The 22,544-nt window shown below is 37.5% G+C and overlaps 1 protein-coding gene across 2 annotated transcripts in view; it reads right to left on the bottom strand.

Annotated features, from left to right (window-relative positions):
- The window catches only part of ORC4 (origin recognition complex subunit 4), a 96,917-nt gene that overhangs the window by 53,755 nt on the left and 20,618 nt on the right, over positions 1 to 22,544 (bottom strand). The window contains exon 2 of one of the 2 annotated variants that reach the window (XM_027561329.1): positions 16,788 to 16,847. The exons of the other annotated variant lie outside the window; for it this stretch is intronic. The gene's annotated coding sequence lies outside the window, so the exon portion shown is untranslated. The remainder of the gene's footprint in view (positions 1 to 16,787; positions 16,848 to 22,544) is intronic. 2 annotated transcript variants of the gene reach the window in all.

Raw genomic sequence — 22,544 nt, 5'->3', positions numbered from 1 at the left:
CATATCATACTACACAAAATTTTGTGGTCAATGCCACCAAATTGAGAATACTTAAAAATTCCAAGCATTAACTGGAATAATATATATGTGTGTGTGTATATATATGTATATATATAATAACAAAAAAAAAAAGTTCTGTAAAATTCTCCTTGAGGGCAATATATTCATAGATAAACATCTTCAACTAAAAGATCTAATTTTCTCACCAGCAATTTCCTAGAGAAGTACTTCACTAATCAGGTAATAATAACTTAGTCAGGAATTGTTAGAAGTGTTTTGAATTTATTATCTCATTTAATTCTCAGAATAATCCTATGGAATAATCCTAATACCTCTTTCAGATTAGAAGACACAGAAAAGTAACCTGACCAAAACCATAACAGTACAAAGGTCAGTCAGGATTTAAACCCGATCTACTTATACTTCATTATACATAACTATTATCTATCTATATATATACACACACACACAAATATAAAATACATATATATTATATACATAGTTATAAGTATATATACTTGATTATATATAACTGCTACTTAGCCACCTGATTTTAAAAAGCACAAATTTCAACAACTTGAAGGAAGATCTGCCTGTGATATATTTTTATATTCATACTTACTAATTTCATATACTGACATTTAGACAACCACCTTTGGAATTAGTTTCTACAGGACAGCAGCAGAGCAATGCTTTGACAGACAGCAAGCAAATCCGTACCCTCCCTTACAGTATAGACGAGGCCTAAGTCCCAGAACCAGTTGAGGCTTCCCTGGTGGCTCAGATGGAAAAAGGTCTGCCTGCAATGCGGGAGACCCAGGTTCGATTCTTGGGTCGGGAAGATCCCCTGGAGAAGGAAATGGCAATCCACTACAGCACTCTTGCCTGGAAAATCCCATGGACGGAGGAGCCTGATAGGCTACAGTCCTTGGGGTCGCAAAGAGTCGGACACGACTTCACTTAAGTCCCAGAAGGATTCTGGCTCCAGGCCAGAATAGAGTACAAGAACAGAGTACTCTCCCGATGCTTTGGTTCCTTAAGCTTCCCTCTTAGGAGAAAAGTGGTTTTCTCAGCTGCCTTAGGGCACCTTTTAGCAACCTTTTCTTTATTCAAGGCACCTTGCTTAACAATCTTTACACTGATTATTTTAATTTTATCCTACTAAATTTTTTTCTCTTAAATCAGATTTGTGTGTGGGGAAAAACCCTTTCAGGAATATGAAATTACATCTTCATTCTGTTTTAAGATACTCGACTGTGAAAAAGGTCTGAAATCACAGGGAACAATGGAACAACTGTACCCGAGACAATAAAAAGTAAATTCTAAAAAAATGGGAGAGAGACTTGACAATATACTTTATCTTTTCAAAGCTATGTTAGTAGCTATTTCACAGTACTAATGGAATTAAAATATATTTCTCCCCATTTCATGGACTGAGAAAACATGCTCAGTAGAGCTAAGTAAAATGTCTGAGGTCACAGGGTGGTGTCTAAACTGCCTCCTTGTATTGAATATACTTCCGGTAAGTCACTAAAAACATGCACAGGGTGACCCATGACCATTTGGTGATCATTCGTGAAAGAAACATACATACACACCACACTTCAGTGCCTATACATAAATTTTGACTGTAAATTAAGTATTAATCAAAAGACTGATGCTCAACCATAAACGATCCAACTAGAAAAATGGGTCAAAGGCATAAACAGACATTTCAAACAAAGAGGCTATATGGATAGCAAATAAACACCTGAAACACATTAGCCATTAGAAAAAGGCAAATTGCAACCACAACAAGGTACACATTTATTTGAAAAGCAAAAATAGAACAGAGAAAACACCAAATGCTGGTAAGCATGAAGAGAAGAAAGATCTCACATACAATGACTGGTGAGATATGTGAAATGTTACAGCCATTCTGCAAAGTTTCTTTTGGCCATTTCTTATAACAAACCCTTACCATGTGACACAGTGATTACACTTTTGGGTATTTATATCACAGAAATGAAAATTTATGCTCACATGAAAATCTGTGATATGAGTCTCAATAATAAGTTTATTTGGAACAGCCAAAAAACTGAAGACAATACAAATGTCCTACAATGAGTTAATGGGGTTAAAGAAATGGAAACATCCACATCAGGGACTAAAACTGAGGCAAAAAAAAAAAATTAACCACTGATATGTGCAATACTGTGGATGGCTCTCAAGGGCATTACGCTTTGAGACCAAAAATAAAGGCTGATCACAAAAATATTACATATTGCATGATTACATTAAAAAATTCTTGAAATGACAAAATTATTATAAAGATGAAGAACAGATACATGATGGCAAAGAAACAGAACTAAGGAATGAGTATGATAATAAAAAAGGAGTTACATTAAGAATTTTCTTTGTAATGATGAAACAGTTTTGTATCTTTATTGCAATGTCACAAAATATACACATGGGATCAAGTCACAGAGAATTAAATAGACACACAAAAATGAGTACAAGTAAAAACTGTTGAGAACTGAATAAGGTCTATAGTTCAGTTAACAGTGTTATACCAAGGTCAACGTTTTTTGTCATGGTTTTGACCTGCAATATCATAAGACATCACGCTACAGAGAATCTGGGTGAAGGGTTTATGGAACACTATGAACTACATTTGCAACTTCTGTGAGTCTCTAATAATTTCAAAATAAAAATTTAGGAAAAATAAAAGTCTAATTATACACTTTCTTTCAACTGTTTAATGACAAAAGAAGAGAATAATATTATCTGCCAATAGGTAATATTATTATTATCAGACAATAGATTATTAAATTACATTTGACTGAATTCCTCCTCAAATTTTACCAGTGAATCATAAAGCAATGCCAAAGAATGCTCAAACTACCGCACAACTGCACTCATCTCACATACTAGTAAAGTGATGCTTAAAATTCTCCAAGCCAGGCTTCAGCAATACGTGAACCATGAACCTCCAGATGTTCAAGCTGGTTTTAGAAAGGCTGAGGAACCAGAGATCAAAATGCCAACATCAGCTGGATCATGGAAAAAGCAAAAGAGTTCCAGAAAAAACATCTATTTCTGCTTTATTGACTATGCCAAAGCCTCAGACTGTGTGGATCACAATAAACTGTGGAAAATTCTGAAAGAGACGGAAATACCAGGCCACCTGACCTGCCTCTTGAGAAACCTGTATGCAGGTCAGGAAGCAACAGACTGGACACGGAACAACAACTGGTTCCAAATAGGAAAAGGAGTACATCAAGGCTGTATACTGTCACCCTGCTTATTTAACTTATATGTAGAGTACATCATGAGAAATGCTGGCCTGGAGGAAGCACAAGCTGGAATCAAAGACTGTCAGGAGAAATATCAATAACCTCAGATATGCAAATGATACCACTCTTAAGGTAAAAAGTGAAGAGGAACTAAAGAGCCTCTTGATGAAAGTGAAAGACAAGAGTGAAAATGTTGGCTTAAAGCTCCACATTCAGAAGACTAAGATCATGACATCAGGTCCCAACACTTCATGACAAATAGATGGGGAAACAGTGGAAACAGTGTCAGACTTTATTTTTCTGGGCTCCAAAATCACTGCAGATGGTGATTGAAGCCATGAAATTAAAAGATGCTTACTCCTTGGAAGGAAAGTTATGACCAACCTAGACAGCATATTAAAAAGCAGAGACATTACTTTGTCAACAAAGGTCCGTCTAGTCAAGGCTATGGTTTTTCCAGTGGTCATGTATGGATGTGAGAGTTGGACTGTGAAGAAAGCTGAGCGCCAAAGAATTGATACTTTTGAACTGTGGTGTTGGAGAAGACTCTTGAGAGTCCCTTGGACTGCAAGGAGATCCAACCAGTCCATCCTAAAGGAGATCAGTCCTGGGTGTTCATTGGAAGGACTGATGTTGAAGCTGAAACTTCAATACTTTGGCCACCTGATGCGAACAGCTGACTCATTTGAGAAGACCCTGATGCTGGGAAAGATTGAGGGCAGGAGGAGAAGGGGACGACAGAGGATGAGATGGTTGGATGGCATCACCAAATCAATGGACATGGGTTTGGGTGGACTCCGGGAGTTGGTGATGGACAGGGAGGCCTGGCGTGCTGCAGTTCATGGGGTCGCAAAGAGTCAGACATGACTGAGCGACTAAACAGAACACTGGACTCTTTATTTCTTACTGTCTGATACCAAGGTGTTACTATTCTAAATAGGACTAGCGACAAAGTGTAAAAGAAGCTGAAGGTCTATGCATGATGAAGTCATTACTCATGTTGTCATCAAATGAAAAATAGGTGACTACAATTATTTAGGTGTATAAAATTTGGTAGAAGCTACTATTTTAACTATAAAGAGGAGCAGTAAAAAGGATAATCCCAAAGAATAGCTTACTTAATATTATTTCTTTAGAGTTTATACATCCTACATTATTGGTTTATGGTAGATCCTCCTCTAAACTTACATTTTGCTCAGGAGAATAAACCTAATTTTCAATTTCAGAGCTTCAAGTAATAACTGGTCTAATTTAAATTGCCTAATAAAACTAAAACCAATCCACTCCTGTAACTAGCTGCCTCTAATCCTGCTTTACATCACCATTATTTCTTGATTGGATATCTATGCGAGCTTTCTTCTCATCTCCAACACTTACCCCCATTTTAATGTAAGTGAAAGTATCAGTCACTCAGTCCTGTCCAACTCTTTGCGACTCCTTGAACTGCAGGCTTCCCACTCCTTCACTATTTCTTGGAGCTTGCTCAAGCGTACGTCAACTGAGTTGGTGATGCCATCCAACCATCATCCTCTGTTGCCCTCTTCTCCTCCTGCCCTCAATCTTTCCCAGAATCAAGGTCTTTTCCAATCAGTTAGGTCTATGCATTGCATGGCCAAAGTATTGGAGCTTCAGCATTAGTCCTTCCACTGAATATTCAGGTTTGATTTTCTTTAGGATTGACTGGTTTGATCTCTGGCAGTCCAAGGGACTCTCAAGAGTCTTCACAATTTGAAAGCATCAATTCTTCAGCACTCAGCCTTTTTTCAGGTCCAAATATCACATGTGTACATGACTACTGGAAAAACCATAGCTTTGACTATATGATCTTTGTCTAGGTTTGTCAAGGCTTTCCTTTTAATTTCATTGCTACAGTCACTGTCCACAGTGATTATAGAGCGCAATAAAATAAAACTTTCCACTGTTTCCACTATTTCCCCATTATTTATATTTAAACTAATTACTGGTAAGGAATTCTTTCATCTTGCTATTTGTTTTCCATATGTCTTACAGTTTTTTTGTCTCTCATTCTCTATATTACTATCTACTTTTGTGCTTGGTTGATTTTGGGGGTTAGAGAGAGATAGTGCTAAGTTGTGTCTGACTCTTGCGATCCCATAAACTATATAGTCGACCATGTTCCTCTGTCCATGGGATTCTCCAGGCAAGAATACTGAAGGGGGTTGCCATTTCCTTCTCCAGGGGAACTTCCTGACCCAAGAATTGAACCCAGGTCTCCTGCAGTGCAGGAAGATGCTTTATGGACTGAGCTACACGGGAAGCGTTAAGGGATAGGGAAACATTTAAATTCCTTTCTTATTTCATTTCTTGTATATTCACAAGTATTTTCTTTGCAGGTATCACAGAGATTGCTTTTAATGTGCTAAAGGTGTAAAAATCTAGTCTGTTACTTAAATAACATACCAACATCTTTGCTCCTTTACTGTTGCACCCCCACCCTTTTCAGTTGTTGATGTCACAGAGTTATGTCTTTTAATGCTGTGTCCAAAATCTTCAAGATGATCCAAAGAAATGAAAAGATACTCCATGCTTTTGGATTGGAAGGATCAATATTGTTAAAGTGACTTCCCAAAACAATGTACAGATTATGAGATCTCTATCAAATTACATATTACATTTTTCACAAAACTAAAGCAAATAATGTTAAAATTTATAGGGAACCATAAAAGATCCAGAATTGCCAAAGCCATCTTGAGAGTTAAAAGAACAGAGCTGGAAGCACAACCCTATCAGACTTCAGACAATACTACAAAGTGACAGTAATCAAAACAGTGTGGTATCGTCACCAAAACAGACATGGATCAATGGAACAGAACAGAGCGTCCAGAAACAAACTCACACATCTCTTTGACAAAGGTGGCAAGAATATATACTGGAGAAATGACAGTCTCTCCAGTCAGTGGTGCTGAGAAAGCTGGACAGCTGCATGTAAATCAATGAAGTTAGAACACATCCTCACCATACACAAAAATAAACTCAAAATTGCTTAAGATTTTTATATTAAGACCTAACACCATAAAACTCCTAGAAGAAAACATAGGCAAAACATTCTATCACATAAATCGTAGCAGTGTTTTCTTAGCTCATTCTCCCAAGGCAAAAGAAATAAAGCCAAAATAAGCAAATGGGACCTAATCAAATTTATAAGCTTTTGCAGCAACAAAACAAAAAGACAACTTATGGAGTGGGAAAAATATTGCAAATGACAATGGCTTAGTTTCCAAACACAATGACAAAAAAAAACAAAAACAAAAACCCACCACCACCACCAAAACCCAATCAAAAAGTGGGCAGAAGACCTAAATAGACATTTCTCCAAAGAAGACATACAGATGGCCAATAGGCATATAAGTTGCTCAACATCACTAATTATTAGACAAATACAAATCAAAATTACAATGAGGTACCACCTTATACCAGTCAGAATGTCCATCATCAAAAAACTCTACAAGTAAATGCTGGAGAGGGTATGGAGAAAAGAGAACACTCCTACATTGTGGGTGGGAATGTAAATTGGTGCAATAATTATGCTGAACAGTATGTTCACTTCAGTTCAGTTTCCTCGCTCAGTTGTGTCTGACTCTTTGTGAACCCATGAATTGCAGCACGCCAGGCCTCTCTGTCCATCACCAAATCCCGGAGTTTACCCAAACTCATGTCCACCAAGTCGGTGATGCCATCTAGCCATCTCATCCTCTGTTGTCCCCTCCTCCTCCTGCCCCCAATCCCTCCCAGTATCAGAGTCTTTTCCAATGAGTCAACTCTTTGCATGAGGTGGCCAAAGTATTGGAGTTTCAGCTTTAGCATCAGTCCTTCCAATGAAGACCCAGGGCTGATCTCCTTTAGAATGGACTGGTTGGATCTCCTTGCAGTCCAAGGGACTCTCAAGAGTCTTCTCCAACACCACAGTTCAAAGGCATCAATTTTTTTCTTCATAGTCCAACTCTCACATCCATACATGACTGCTGGAAAAACCATAGCCTTGACTAGATGGACCTTTGTTGGCAAAGCAATGTCTCTGGTTTTTAATATGCTGTCTAGGTTCATCATAACTTTCCTTCCAAGGAGTAAGCATCTTTTAATTTCATGGCTGCAATCATCATCTGCAGTGATTTTGGAGCCCCCCAAAATAAAGTCTGACACTGTTTCCACTGTTTCCCCATCTATTTCCCATGAAGTGATGGGACCAGATGCCATGATCTTAGTTTTCTGAATGTTGAGCTTTAAGTCAACTTTTTCACTCTCTTCTTTCACTTTCATCAAGAGGCTTTTTAGTTCCTTTTCACTTTCTGCCATAAGGGTGGTGTCATCTGCATATCTGAGGTTATTGATATTTCTCCCAGCAATCTTGATTACAGCTTGTGTGTTTTCCAGCCCAGCATTTGCAGGGTGACAATATGCAGCCTTGACATACTCCTTTTCCTATTAGCAACCAGTCTGTTGTTCCATGTCCAGTTCTAACTGTTTCTTCCTGAACTGCATATAGGTTTCTCAAGAGGCAGGTCACGTGGTCTGGTATTCCCATCTCTTTCAGAATTTTCCACAGTTTATTGTGATCTACACAGTCAAAGGCTTTGGCATAGTCAATAAAGCAGAAATAGATATTTTTGTGGAACTCTCTTGCTTTTTGATGATCCAGTGGATGCTGGCAATTTGATCTCTGGTTCTTCTGCCTTTTCTAAAACCAGCGTGAACATCAGGAAGTTCACGGTTCATGTATTGCTTAAGCCTGGCTTGGAGAATCAGGTTGCTTAGGTTTTATAAAAAAAGATCCCACTGACCTTTACCAATAACTCTACAGACATGCTCCTTGACATTAATCCATTTTGTTTTTACCCAGCTTTGTATAACACTTACTGCTTCAAAAAGCTGAGAGAGGAGTTTCTACCCCTAAAGATTCAAGTAGGTTGCCCAGGGAATTTTTTTTTTTTCCAGTGGACATCCATCTACTTTGATCATGTCTTCCTGGCTACTACATACTTTGCATCATGGTAGCTGACACACCTGTCCAACAGTAGTATAGTATTAGTGCTTAACCAGTTCCCCATTCATCGTGAAATTACGACAATGAGTACAATCTTCCATTAGCTCCATTATTTAGCTGGCTGCATCAGAGCAAATGTCTTTCCTCATCTCCTGAATCAAGCACATCTTTTTTGGCCTTTTTGAGTTAGGAATCTTTCATGTTGTTTGATACTAACCAGTCTTAGACTGGTACTCAGTTTATAACTTTCCTAAGTATTTTGTTTTTTAGGTACTAATTTTCACTTTTTTTAACCTAGGAATGTAAGTGTATCTCAGGAAATACTGATGAATGCTACTGAAATATACATATCAAAAAACAGTTAAAAAATTCTTTGCAAGAAATAAAAGTTTAGGTTTTTCTTCTTTTAATCAGTGGATAACATATAAGCATAAAACATTCATGGAATTTTTTTGTTTTTTTCATTCTTTAATTTTAAAAGTTTATATGACTATTTAGGAAACCACAAGGATCTCCCAAATAGATCACAGAACAGTGTACTATTTTGGAATACCCTCAGAAAGGTCTCTAAAGTGTCAGCTGGTCAGACAAAAACTTTTCGTTATTTTTTAGTAACAGGAAGAAAGAGAAACAACTTGTCTCTTTTTTTTTCCCTTATGCTTTATGATTTGTGATCTCTTTTTCTATCTACTAAGAAGCCCCCTAGGGCTTCAGAGCTTGTTTACTTACTATGATGAAAGTCCACTGGCCTCCTGAGGCCTGTTTTATTCCATTCTTCTGTTTTCCCCTCATGATCCTCAAATATTTTTTACCTTACACTTAGCATGGTGAGAGATGCTGTCTATACCGGATTTCTCCATCTTCTCCATCTTCTGTGGCCTCTTATGTGTTTTATCAGCTTTGATGTAGACAGAACAATAATCAAGTCAATTTTCTCAGTAGCTCACAAAATGTGGTTCCACAACTGGTAACAGGAACATCACCTGGGACTTTATCAGAAATGAAATTCTCAAATTTGTTCCCAGACCTATTATGAAATGAGAAATCTGGGGCTGAGCTGCAGCAATCTTAATCACTTCCAGGTGTTGAATGGCTTTGGGCACTAGTGACTTGGAGTTTTCAAGGTCCATGTAACTCTGTATAGACTGATCTATCCATAATTCCATTTCATTACTAATATTTAAATTTGTATTTTTTATGTTGAGAAATAGTCTATACAAGGTTGGCATCATAGTTCTGCGGCATCTTACTTGAAGCTGTATTCGATACTTCACTGCACTGTCAAAGTACTCCCAAAGCAATTGTTCTGAACAAGAATCCTTTCGAGCTTTATTCTTCCCCTCACCCCACCCTCCCACCCAACTCTTAACTGTTGTCTTGGTTCTCCTCTCCAATGTATTATGATAATTTATAAAAGGTACTCTGAATCAAGGTGGCCTTTGACAGCATGGCATATCAAATAAAGCACTTTACTGTAATCCCCACAATAATCCTATGAATCAAGTAATACTTTTATTTCAAATTTTACAGAGAAGAAAACTGGGACTTAGGAAGGTTAATTTGCAAAGGTCACACTACAGAACCAAGAATTCAACTCTAGGCTCTGGTGAACACAGAGCTGATAAGGACAGCTGACATTACCATCAATTTGAGTTTTCAAGTTCTCATTCTCCTTGACTTTGTCTGAATTTTCATTTATCTTAAATATGATACATAAGTGCCCTTTCCTGGACATCTTGCTTAAAGTTATGATTTCAATAGTGGCCTCAGATATTTCTTTTATCACATCACGAATGATTTAGAAAAAGTTCTGGCATCTTCATTTTCACTTCTGCCTTTGCTTTTCTGGTTTCATTTCAGATAAAAACCATTAACTCCCTTATTTCAAATGTTCGCTATTTCTATATTCAATTAGACTTACAATCTGTGTTGCTTAATTTTTTAGACATGCCAAAACGTTTGACTGTGTGTATCACAATAAACTGTGGAAAATTCTGAAAGAGATGGGAATACCAGACCACTTGACCTGCCTATTGAGAAATCTGTACACAGGTCAGGAAGCAACACTAAGAACTGGACACAGAGCAACAGACTGGTTCCAAGTAGGAAAAGGAGTACGTCAAGGCTATATATTGTCACCCTGCTTATTTAACTTATATGCACAGCACGTCATGTGAAATGCTGGGCTGGATGAAGCACAAGATGGAATCAAGATTGCTGGGAGAAATATCAATAACCCCGGATATACAGATGGCACCACTCTTACAGAAGAAAGTGAAGAACTTAAGAGCCTCTTGATGAAAGTGAAAGACACGAGTGAAAAAGTTGGCTTAAAGCTCAACTTTCAGAAAACTAAGATCATGGCATCCAGTCCCATCACTTCATGGCAAATAGATGGGGAACAGTGGAAACAGTGGCTGACTTTATTTTTGGGGGCTCCAAAATCACTGCAGATGGTGACTGTAGCCATGAAATTAAAAGACTCATACTCCTTAGAAGGAAAGTTATGACCAACCTAGACAGCATATTAAAAAGCAGAGACATTACTTAGCCAACAAAGGTCCATCTAGTCAAGGCTATGGTTTTTCCAGTGGTCATATATGGATGTGAGAGTTGGACTGTGAAGAAAGCTGAGCGCTGAAGAATTGATACTTTTGAACTGTGGTGTTGGAGAAGACTCTTGAGAGTCCCTCTGATGGCAAGAAGATACAACCAGTCCATCCTAAAGCAGATGAGTCCTTAGTGTTCTTTGGAAGGACTGATGCTGAGGCTGAGACTCCAATACTTTGGCCACCTGATGCAAAGAGCTGACTCATTTGGAAAGACCCTGATGCTGGAAAAGATTGAGGGCAAGAGGAGAAGGGGACAACAGAAGATGAGATGGTTGGATGGCATCACCGACTCGATGGACATGCGTTTGGGTAAGCTCCAGGAGTTGGTGAGGGACATGGAGGCCTGGCGTGCTGTGGTCCATGGGGTTGCAAAGAGTTGACACTATTGAGCAACTGAACTGAAACTGGAATTCAGTAGCTGCAACTTTGAAATGAGTAGGGACAGTATTCCAAATCACAGCAAAATTAAAGAGAAATGGAAGATGTCTGGAGTACTGGTAAATATTAATAAAACAAGAAAAAGTGTAGATTTTGACAAGTAAATGTAAAATTCATTTCAGATACTCCTTTTAATCCTACAAGTCTTAATTGAAGGCAGTATAAATATCAAATATGCTGGCCTAATTCTGGAATGGAGAATGTATTACTAATCTTTTTTAATGTGTTAATAATAAACTATCAATCCAAAGTTATAAAAAGTAGTAGTTAATAATCTTTTTGTAAAGATAATTGACTTTACCTTCTCTTACATCACTAGACTTAGAGCTGTATATGCCATCTGATTAAAATTATTTTTAAATTAAAAAAAACTTTTATCTTTTGTTAATCTTGGGATCTCTGTGTTAAAAGAAATAAATTTCGTAATAAATTATCTATATTTTAAGCAGTTTGAATTTCCACTGCTGGATACTACCATGGTAATATTTTACTACATGTGTTTTACTTGAAGTATAAATCATTTGTATTTATATATGTATATTTATACTTACATATAAACTATATTTTATATATTTATATCCAGTATATATTCCTATACATACATGAATATATAATTATATGTGTAATATTTCTGTAATTTACTATTCTTTTACACTTGGCAGGCTTTTTTGAGGGTCATGGCATGTAATTGGGCTTTTCTAGTTGCTCAGTGGTAAAAAATCCAGAAACATTGCAGGAGACAAAGAAGACATGGGTTGGATCCCTGAGTTGGGAAGATTCTCTAGAGATGGAAATGGCAACCAGCTCCAGAATTCTTGCTGGGAAAATCCCATGGACAGAGAGATCCCTGGTGGGACACAGTCCACAGGGTCACAGAGAGTCAGAAATGATTGAGCCAATGAGCATGCATGCATGCACATATGTGATTCCTCAATATTTTAAAATTTAGCTAAGTACTTGATTTAACCTAACTGGTCTACTTTTTTTAACAGCTAGTTTTCCTGTGGACATTCTCCACTGACTAACATTCATTCATTCATCACATATTTTCTTAAAAACCAATTATATGCCAATATTGCAGTACTTAATCTGGATACAAACATAATATGATTTCTGAGTCTTTCTTTCAAGGAGCCCATGGTCTAGTGGAGTAAACGTAAGTAAACAAAGTTATTTATATCACTGTGTGCTAATCAGGTTCCCTGAAAGGGGAAGATAGCACTTCAGGGACACAGAACCCTCAGATTTTGCCCAGAATAAGAGTGCATAGGGGTGTTAGAGAAAGTATTCCAGAGGAAATAATATCTCAACCAAGAGGTAAGTTTGGAGTGAGTCAGGGTATAGACAACTTTTGATTCTTCCAGGCATTATATTAAAGAGAAAAAGTCAGTGGGCTTAAGTGGGAAACTAGTCACTTAGAATATTTCCTTTAAATGATGTTAGGGAGTTTGGGAATGACAATTTTGGGGATGAAACTGATGGGTTTTTACATGAAAGTGGAATTCTCTAGCGGCTCAGAAGGTAAAGAATCTGCTTGCAACGCAGGAGACCTGGGTTTGATCCCTGGGTCAAAAAACGCCCTGGAGAAGGGAATGCCCACCTATTGCAGTTTGCTAAGAAAGCCTTCTTAAGTGAACAATGCAAAGAAATAGAGGAAAACACCCTCAAGAAAACTGGAGGTATCAAGGGAACATTTCATGCAAGTAAGGGCACAATAAAGGACAGAAACAGCAAAGACCTAACTGAAGAGGAAGAGATTAAGAAGAGCTGTCAAGAATACACAGAAGAACTATACAAAAGAGGTCTTAAGTTCAGTTCAGTCGCTCAGTTGTGTCCGATTCTCTGCGACCCCATGAACTGCAGCATGCCAGGCCTCTCTGTCCATCACCAACTCCGGGAATTCACTCAAACTCATGTCAATCGAGTTGGTGATGCCATCCAGCCATCTCATCCTCTGTTGTCCCCTTCTCCTCCTGCCCCCAATCCCTCCCAGCATCAGGGTCTTTTCCAATGCGTCAACTCTTCACATGAGGTGGCCAAAGTATTGGAGTTTCAGCTTTAGCATCAGTCCTTCCAATGAACACCCAGGACTGATCTCCTTTAGAATGGACTGGTTGGATCTCCTTGCAGTCCAAGGGACTCTCAAGAGTCTTCTCCAACACCACAGTTCAAAAGCATCAATTCTTCAGCGCTCAGCTTTCATCACAGTCCAACTCTCACACCCATATATGACTACTGGAAAAACCATAGCCTTGACTAGATGGACCTTTGCTGGCAAAGTAATGTCTCTGGTTTTTGATATGCTATTTAAGTTGGTCATAACTTTCCTTCCAAGGAGTAAGCATCTTTTAATTTCATGGCTGGCTGCAATCACCATCTGCAGTGATTTTGGAACCCCCAAAAATAAAGTCTGACACTGTTTCTACTGTTTCCTCAACTATTTGCCATGAAGTGATGGGACCAGATGCCATGATCTTCATTTTCTGGATGCTGAGCTTTAAGCCAACTTTTTCACTTTTGTCTTTCACTTTCATCAAGAGGCTTTTTAGTTCCTCTTCACTTTCTGCCTAAGGGTGGTGTCATCTGAGGTTATTGATATTTCTCCCAGCAATCTGATTGCAGCTTGTACTTCCTCCAGCCCAGCGTTTCTCATGATGTACTCTGTATATATGTTAAACAAGCAGGGTAACAACATACAGCCTTGGCGTACTCCTTTTCCTATTTGGAACCAGTCTGTTGTTCCGTGCCCAGTTCTAACTGTTGCTTCCTGACCTGCATATAGGTTTCTCAAGAGGCATGGTGTAGTCATTCACTCACAGTCAGACACTCTGGAGTGTAAAGTCAAGTGAGCCTTAGGAAGCATTATTACGAACAAAGCTAGTGGAGGATATGGCATTCCAGATGAGCTACTTAAAATCCTAAAAGACAATGCTGTTAAAGGTGCTGCACTCAATATATCAGTAAATTCGGAAAACTCACAGGACTGGAAAACAGGAGTGGCCACAGTTCATTTTAATTTGAAGGAAGCATAGTACCAAAGAATGTATAAACTACTGTACAATTGCGTTCATTTTGCATACTAGCAAGGTAATGCTCAAGATGCTTCAAGTTAAAGCTTCAACAATAGGAGAACCAAGAACTTCCAGATGTACAAGCTGGGTGTACAAAAGGCAGAGGAACCAGAGATCAATATGCAAACATTCGTTGGATCATGGAAAAAGCAAGGGAATTTCAGACAAACATCTACTTCTGCTTCATTTAATACACTAAAGCCTTTGACTGTGTGGATCACAACAAACTGGAAAATTCTTAGATATGGGAATACTAGACTGCCTTACCTGTCTCCTGAGAATCCTGTATGTGAGTCAAGAAATGGCAGTTAAAACCTTAGGTGAAACACCTGGTTGAAAACTGGGACAGGAGTTTGACAGGCTGTACATTGTCACCCTGTTTATTTAACTTACATACAGAGTACATAATAGGAAATGCCAGGCTGGATGAATCACAAGCTGGATTTAAAACTGCCTGGAGAAATATCAACCACCTCAGATAGGCAGATGATGGTGGTGGTTTAGCCACTAAATTGTGTCCGACTCTTGTGACCGCATGGACTATATAGCCTGCCAGGCTCCTCTGTCCATGGGATTTTCCAGGCAAGAATACTGGAGTGGATTGCCATTTCCTTCTCCAGGGGATCTTCCAGACCCAGGAATTGAACCCAGGTCTCCTGCATTGCAGGCAGATTCTTTACTGACTGAGCTACAAGGGAAGCCCCCATTATTCTAAATGGCAGAAAGGGAAGAGGAACTAAAGAGCCTCTTCATGAGGGTTGAAGAGGTGCGTGAAAAAGCTGGCTAGAACTCAACCTTCAAAAAACTAAGATCATGGCATCTGATCCCATCTCTTCACAGCAAAAAGAAGGGGGAAAAGAGAGAGATTTTATTTTCCTGGGCTCTAAGAACACTGCAACCAAGAAATTAAAAGACATCTGCTCCTTGGAAGAAAAGCAATGACAAGCCTAAACAGCTTATTATAAAGCAAAGACATTAATTTGCCAACAAAGGTCCATATAGTCAAATCTATGGTTTTTCCAGTAGACATATATAGCTGTGAGAGTTGGACCATGAAGAAGGCTGGGTGCCAAAGAATTGATGCTGTGGTGTTGTAGAAGACTCTTGAGAGTCCCTTGGACTGCAAGGAGATCCAACCAGTCCATCCTAAAGGAAATCAACCCTGCATGTTCATTACAAGGACTGATGCTGAAGCTAAAGCTCCAGTACTTTGGCCACCTGATGCAAAGAGTCAACTCATTAGAAAAGACCCTGATTCTGGGAAAGATTGAAGGCAGGAAGAAAAGGGGATTACAGAGGACGAGATGGTTGGATGGTATTACTATCTCAATGGACATGAGTTTAAGCAAGCTCTGGGAGATGGTGAAGGACAGGGAAGCCTAGTATGCTAAAGTTCATTGGGATGCAAAGAGTTGGACATGACTGAGCGATTAAACAACAACAAAAACTTTATGGCATTTAATTTTACAATATCTGCCTGGATATGATGCTAACAGCACAGGCAAAAGGAAAAAAAGATATATTTGGCTTCATGAAAAATTTAAAGTTTGTTTATTAAAAGAAATTATTAACAGTGTAAAGGTAACCCACAGAATGGGAGAAAATATTTGCAAATTATTTTGCAAATACATATAGACTACATATAAGACTCTTAAAACTCAGCAACAAAAAAATAACCTAATTCAAAAATGGGCAAAGGATCTGAATGAACATTTCTCCAGGAAAGATATACAAATAAGCTCACTGAAGATGCTCAGTACCTCTAATATTAGGAGAATTCAAATCTAGACTATAATGAGATACCATACCCATTAGGTTGACTGCTCTATTAAAAACAAAAACAATAAAACAGAAAACAAGTGTTTAAGACAACGTGGAGATATGGGAGCCCTTACTACTGCTAGTTGAAAATGTAAAATGGTACTGCAGGCAGTGGAAAATAGTATGGCAGTTCCTCCAGTTACCATATGGTGTAGTATTACTGGGTATATATAAAGAACTGGGTATATATATAGGAAAAGAACACATCCTTGTTTACAGTAGCATTATTCACAACTGATCAAACATGGAAGCTGCCCACGTGTCCAATGATAGATAAATGGATAATCAAAATATGGTATATACATACAACGGAATGAGTTCAAGTGTTAGTTGCTCAGCTATGCCCAACTCTTTGCAACTCCAGGACTGTAGCTTGCCAGGCTCCTAGTCCATGGAATTCTCCAGGCAAGAATACAGGGGTGGGCAGCCATTCCCTTCTCCAGGGGATCTTCCAAATTTAGAGATTGATTAAATCTCACAAAGGAAGGAAAATCTTATAACTTTTACATATAGATATTTATAAAAAATAAAATTTAGAATGTATTTAATATTAAAATGATATTAATACCTTCACTTTATCCCTAAAGTGAGCATGGCATGTCATGTCACTACGAGTAACCCAGGAGTCCTAAAGAAAGAGACGGAGATAAGTAACAGCAGTTATAAGAGTACCATCACGTGTTTATTCACTTTCAGCTTATTTTAACACAATGTAGGTATTTGGGCCCAGTTGGATGGAATTAATAAATTCAGTTGAGTTGGTGAACTAAGGCGCTGTTATGATGTTTTAAATGAAAGAAAAATGATTCAGGTGTTTTCCAATAAATTGCAGATCTTTCCTGGAAGGAGAACTGGCTGCCTGTTAAAAGCATGCTGCCTAGCAAAAATAAAACAAACAACCCCAAACAAAAATACTTTATAGAGAAAAGAAATTGCTTTTTGAAAGAAACTTGTACTATGGAGAGAGCACTTGTTTTCAAAACATTGAAAACAATGTTTTTATCTCTGATTTTGTGGTCAAAAATGCTGTATTATGTTTAAAAACTGTAGTGTATATAAAAATTAAGTAGAAAATAATATTGTGTATAAAATGTGTATTACATATAAAAATTTGTATTATGTATAAAAATTCTCATACATGTGCACTTAAAAGCACTTATAAAGAGGACTTCCTTACAGTTGTACAAAGAGTATGAGTCAGTTTTATAACCATTTGTTAAAAACACCACTTTCCAATGAGTTTGCAAAAACAACTAATTTACATTAGAAAAAATAAAATTAATAAAATTTCCACAAAACATTCTGTAAAACTGGAAGATGAGTGAAAATTAAAAGCATACAAATGATCATTATTTTCTTGAATAACCTTTTGGCGGGGAGCAAAACTCTAAAGTTTCAGCCGAGAAGCATATTTATGACAAGAACTCTTGGTGCATTAAAAAAAAAAGTAATACTATTCTACTTCCGATAAGGGCTGAAGAAAACACTAAAAATAATAGTACTATCAACTTCCTCTAATTTAGGTACAAGTTAAAAAATACAAATTCTACAACTGTTTATCTAATGTCCAACTCTGGCTGACATTTACCAAAGTAGAGTAAGAATGAACAAAAGATTAAAACTTTGCCTCTCTTCAGTTACAGAAATGTTTTTGATAAGATAAACAGTAAAATAATATAAAACAAAGGCATTTTAGAAGAAATCTGTGGGTGGTTTCCATGTTTTGTTAATGTTATTTGAGATGAAACTTAGGTATTAATAAGAATAAATTTAAGCTATTTTTCAATCAGCTAGAATTAATTTTCACATCTCTTTCCACTTGAAGTATTTATACCAAGGTAAAGATTAAAACAGAGTTCAAAGAAATGTTGAAGGTGGAGGAAATAAGCAATAAAATAGGTATAAATTCCATGTTAACTGATAAGCAAACACATTTTTAGTATTCCTAAAAGGATCAGACTGAAAATGTTATCTATGAAATTATGCAGATTTAGTAAGTCAAGTTGGGAAACAGTTTCTGCTAAGATGTTTCCTAGATTTCCCCAGAGCTGAAGCATAACTCCACATAAAATAACAGTCTTTTGTGATTTCTAGATATTCTTGTCCATAGTAAACAAACTGGTAGTTGCTGACGATTTTATCTTTTTTCCCTCCTCATTTGTTCCCAGAGAATAAGATGAATCCAAGTTTTAATAATATTTAATCATATGATGACATGCTGCTTTCTTCACTAATATTAAAAGGAAGAAAAATATTTTATAATGTTTAATTACTCAAAAACAACCATATGGAAATGTTTGCAATTCTCCAGAAAAGCCATTCTATATCTCAACTTTTGAGTTTTCAATACTGCATAGCAGTGTACCTGGAACCACATATATATAGGGAGACATGCCCTAACACAAATACATGTATATCTATGCATAGATATATGTGCACAGATACTATACATACATATTTTAGTAAATGTATTTGTTTGTAAAGTATCTTTTAAATCCTGACATCAAATAAGCCCATTGAGTTGTTTCAGGAACACAGTAGATCAACAGTCACAAAATAAGTAAACAACTGGGAAAATCATAGGTTTAATAACATAACATCTTCAGGGGAAAAACAGGCTTTTATAAGTTACTACAGTGTTTTGTGATTATTAACCATGGAGCATCCCTTGTGAATGATGAGAAGTATAAACTTTGCACTAGTGTAAAACTGAATAAAAAAGAAGTAATATTGGGAGGACTTCTTTAAAACACATTATCTAAAAATATGTCTGCAAACAATCTAGAAACTCTTTCAGCTTTTGGAATGTACTATATCACTTTACTGGCACTGATTTACATTATAACTGTATCTTTCAGTGACTCTGCCTGCAGTGCCTGAGACTGGAGTGCTATCCCTAAGTTAGGAAGATCCCCTGGAGAAGGAAATGGCAACCCATGCCAGTATTCCTGCCTGGAAAATCCCATGGACAGAGGAGCCTGGTGGGGTTACAGACCATGGGGTCTCAAAAGTCGGACACAATTTAGCAACTAAACAACAATCACAACCACCAACAGTAGTTTTTATTCTCTGAGCACATAGAATTTGACTAGCAATGTGCTAAATAGGAGGAGGAATTAAACTTGTGAATCAAAGCTAATTTTTTTTTTTTTTGGAAAGAGTAAAGTATCAAACATGGGACTCAAGATTTAAGAAAGACCTGGGTACTAAAGCCAGTAAGTAAAGAGAGAACACACATAGGCTAGTTTTATCTGAAAAGCTCTGAACCTTGTATAAAGAAGCACTGCAGTTTTTTAAAAGATCAATCACTCCAGGGCATATGTTCACTTGAGAAAAATGATGAATAGAATCCTCCCCACTATTAATGTATTTTTTCCTTTGACATGCTCACACAGTTGAATTTATGTAAATATGATATGCTACAACCCCAGTGAATTAATTAGCAAATGTTAATTATTTTAGAAGGAAAAACTGAAAATAACATTGCCTTAGAGAGAAAACATTCGAGAATTTCTAGAAATTACTCATGTGAACACAAATTCTTAGAATTTTCTCTAAAAACTTAAAGAACAGTATAATTCTAATGAGACTTTCACTTATGCAGGAATTAAAAGGAGACTAAATTCCTACAATTTGAGTACTAGGGCCAAAGAAATTATGCTTTCTAATTGAAGCTCCAATAATTTGGCCACCTGATGTGAAGAGCTGACTCACTGGAAATGGTGATGCTGGGAAAGACTGAAGGCAAAAGCAAAAGGGAGCAGCAAAGGATGAGATTGTTAGACAGCATCGCTGACTCAATGCACATGAATTTAAGCAAACTCTGGGACACATGGGAAGACAGAGGAGCCTGGTGTATTGCAGTCCAGTCCATGGGGTCACAAAGAGTTGGACATGACTTAGCAACTGAACAACAACAATGAGCACCCCATCCCAAGAGCATGTTTAAGTAACTTTGTTGTAACGGCTAAAAATTTGAGTTTAAACATTTTTACTGTAATAAGATCTTAAAATAGTTGTTTTTTAAATTTTTTATGGGAGGGAATGTTAAAAAAATTTGTTTGGTTGGTTTTTTTGTTTTAAAAAGACAGAACTTTTTCTTATACAACATTATATAATACAGAGGAAAGCATTATCTTTTTCATATTCTAAACTAAGGGAATGTGCAAAAAAACCTTGTTATTCTTTATATTGCAAAATAACCATTCATCATAATGACTTTAAGGCAACAGAATATTCAAACTATCTTCATAAAAGTTATAGCCTCACTTTTTAAAAAAAGATCACTAAATACAATGCCATCATTTTCTCAAAGGAAAAAGTGAGACACAACTTTACTCCTAGATTCAGTTGCAAGCAAATTTAGGTTAAGAACTAGGGTTCAATACATCTGTCCTTTACTGCAAATCTTCCTAACCCCAAGGTTAAAGGTCTGTCTGTAAGACAACGAATGAATGACCAATTATGAGCAAATGGGTTCAAATATTGTTGTTGTTTATTTGCTAAGTCCTCTTGACTCTTTCAGAGAAGGCAATGGCAACCCACTCCAGTACTCTTGCCTGGAAAATCCCATGGTGGACGGGGGAGCCTGGTAGGCTGCAGTCCATGGGGTCGCGAAGAGTCAGACAGGACTGAGCAACTTCACTTTCACTTTGCACTTTCATTCATTGGAGAAGGAAATGGCAACCCACTCCAGTGTTCTTGCCTGGAGAATCCCAGGGACGGCAGAGCCTGATAGGCTGCTGTCTATGGGGTCGCACAGAGTCAGACATGACTGAAGCGACTTAGCAGCAGCAACTTAGCAGCTTGACTCTTTTGAAACCCCGTGGACTGTAGCCCACCAGGATCCTTTAATCCAAGGGATTTCCCAGGCAAGAATACTGGAGTGCCACTTTATTCTCCAGGGGATCTTCCCGACCCAGGGATCAAACCTGTGTCTCCTTCGGCAGGCGTGTTCTTTCCCACTGAGCCCAAGGAAGCCTAGGTTCAAATATACTGTCTCCTATACTGATATTATTATTTATACAACTTTTCTCCTGTATACACCATTCTCTTTCTGAGAAAACACTATTCCTTAACTACAGATGTAAGGAAAACAATAAAATTCATCCTCATTGAAACAAAAAGTGCCCAACAACCATAAACTAAAGGACCAGTCACATTAACCGGCTACAGGGAGAACTCAGTAGTCTGGTTGAAAAACACTTAAATACATCCTGACCAATCCATTTCCTAATTCTTCAATAAGACAGAGCTAGCTCCTGATACCCAGATTATTCCTTAAAAAGGCAGCAGGTAAACAGACATGGAATCTCCAACACTGGATTTATGGTACAATCTACCTGTTAACTTAAAAAACAGCTTTTCTAAGTAAACACAAGACAGTACACAAGGGAAAGTCTTTTCTCCCCTAGAAGGTAGACCAGACTGCATAACAATGAGTCAAGCTTAATGAAAAGTGTAGGCTCAGAATCACAGGCTTCCCCTTTAAGCAAGCTGAGTATACCACTTTACCTTGACTTCCTTGGAAATGCCACAGAAGAAACAATAATATAAAGGACATTATCTATGCCATCTGGAAAGCAAAAAAGCTGAGATGACCAAAATGTTAAAGAATTTCTATAGGGTATAAAGCACATGAACTAAAAATCCACTAGGATAGAGGGCATTTACAACCCAGTATTAGTAAAAGAAAACTTAAAAAAAATAAGTTTGCTCAGCAGAACTCCAGAATAACTGTAAGATCTAAAGTAGCAGCAGGACAGGGAACTCCCTGGCAGTCCAGTGGTTAGGACTCTGTGCTGTTACTGCTGGGGGTCAGGTTTGATCCCTGGATGGGGAACTAAAATCCCACAAGCAATGCTGCCGAATATAAATAAAGGAGCAGCAGGACACAGATTACAACGACAAGGAAAGTGAATGGTGGTAAAGAAGTATACCAATATCCAACTTTGAATACTCAGAAGCTCCATTTATATCAATTGAAGGCAACACTTACAGTTCTCTAGGTAAAATGAGAACTGCATGAGAAGATACAAGGAATAGGTACTAAGATCTGAGAAGGGGAGATGGTACCCTAGATAACTTTCTGGCCCTCTTACAGGAAGAGATCTTACTCTCAAATGCAAGGTTTTATTTACTCTAACCAGCCTCCAAATGCCCCAACTGTTCCCATCTTCCAGTATTAATTGCTTTGAGTAAACTCCTATCTCACTATAAGTTGGCTAGTATAACCAACAGGTTATTGTGGTATTAGATTGTGCAAAAGTGCAAAAGTAACTGCAGTTTGGACCCTGAATTTTAAATCATTATAACTAGGCTCAAA

This window comes from Bos indicus x Bos taurus, chromosome 2 (genome assembly GCF_003369695.1).
Source record: "Bos indicus x Bos taurus breed Angus x Brahman F1 hybrid chromosome 2, Bos_hybrid_MaternalHap_v2.0, whole genome shotgun sequence".
Taxonomy (NCBI): domain Eukaryota; kingdom Metazoa; phylum Chordata; class Mammalia; order Artiodactyla; family Bovidae; genus Bos; species Bos indicus x Bos taurus.
This window is presented reverse-complemented; position numbering and strand designations above follow the sequence as displayed.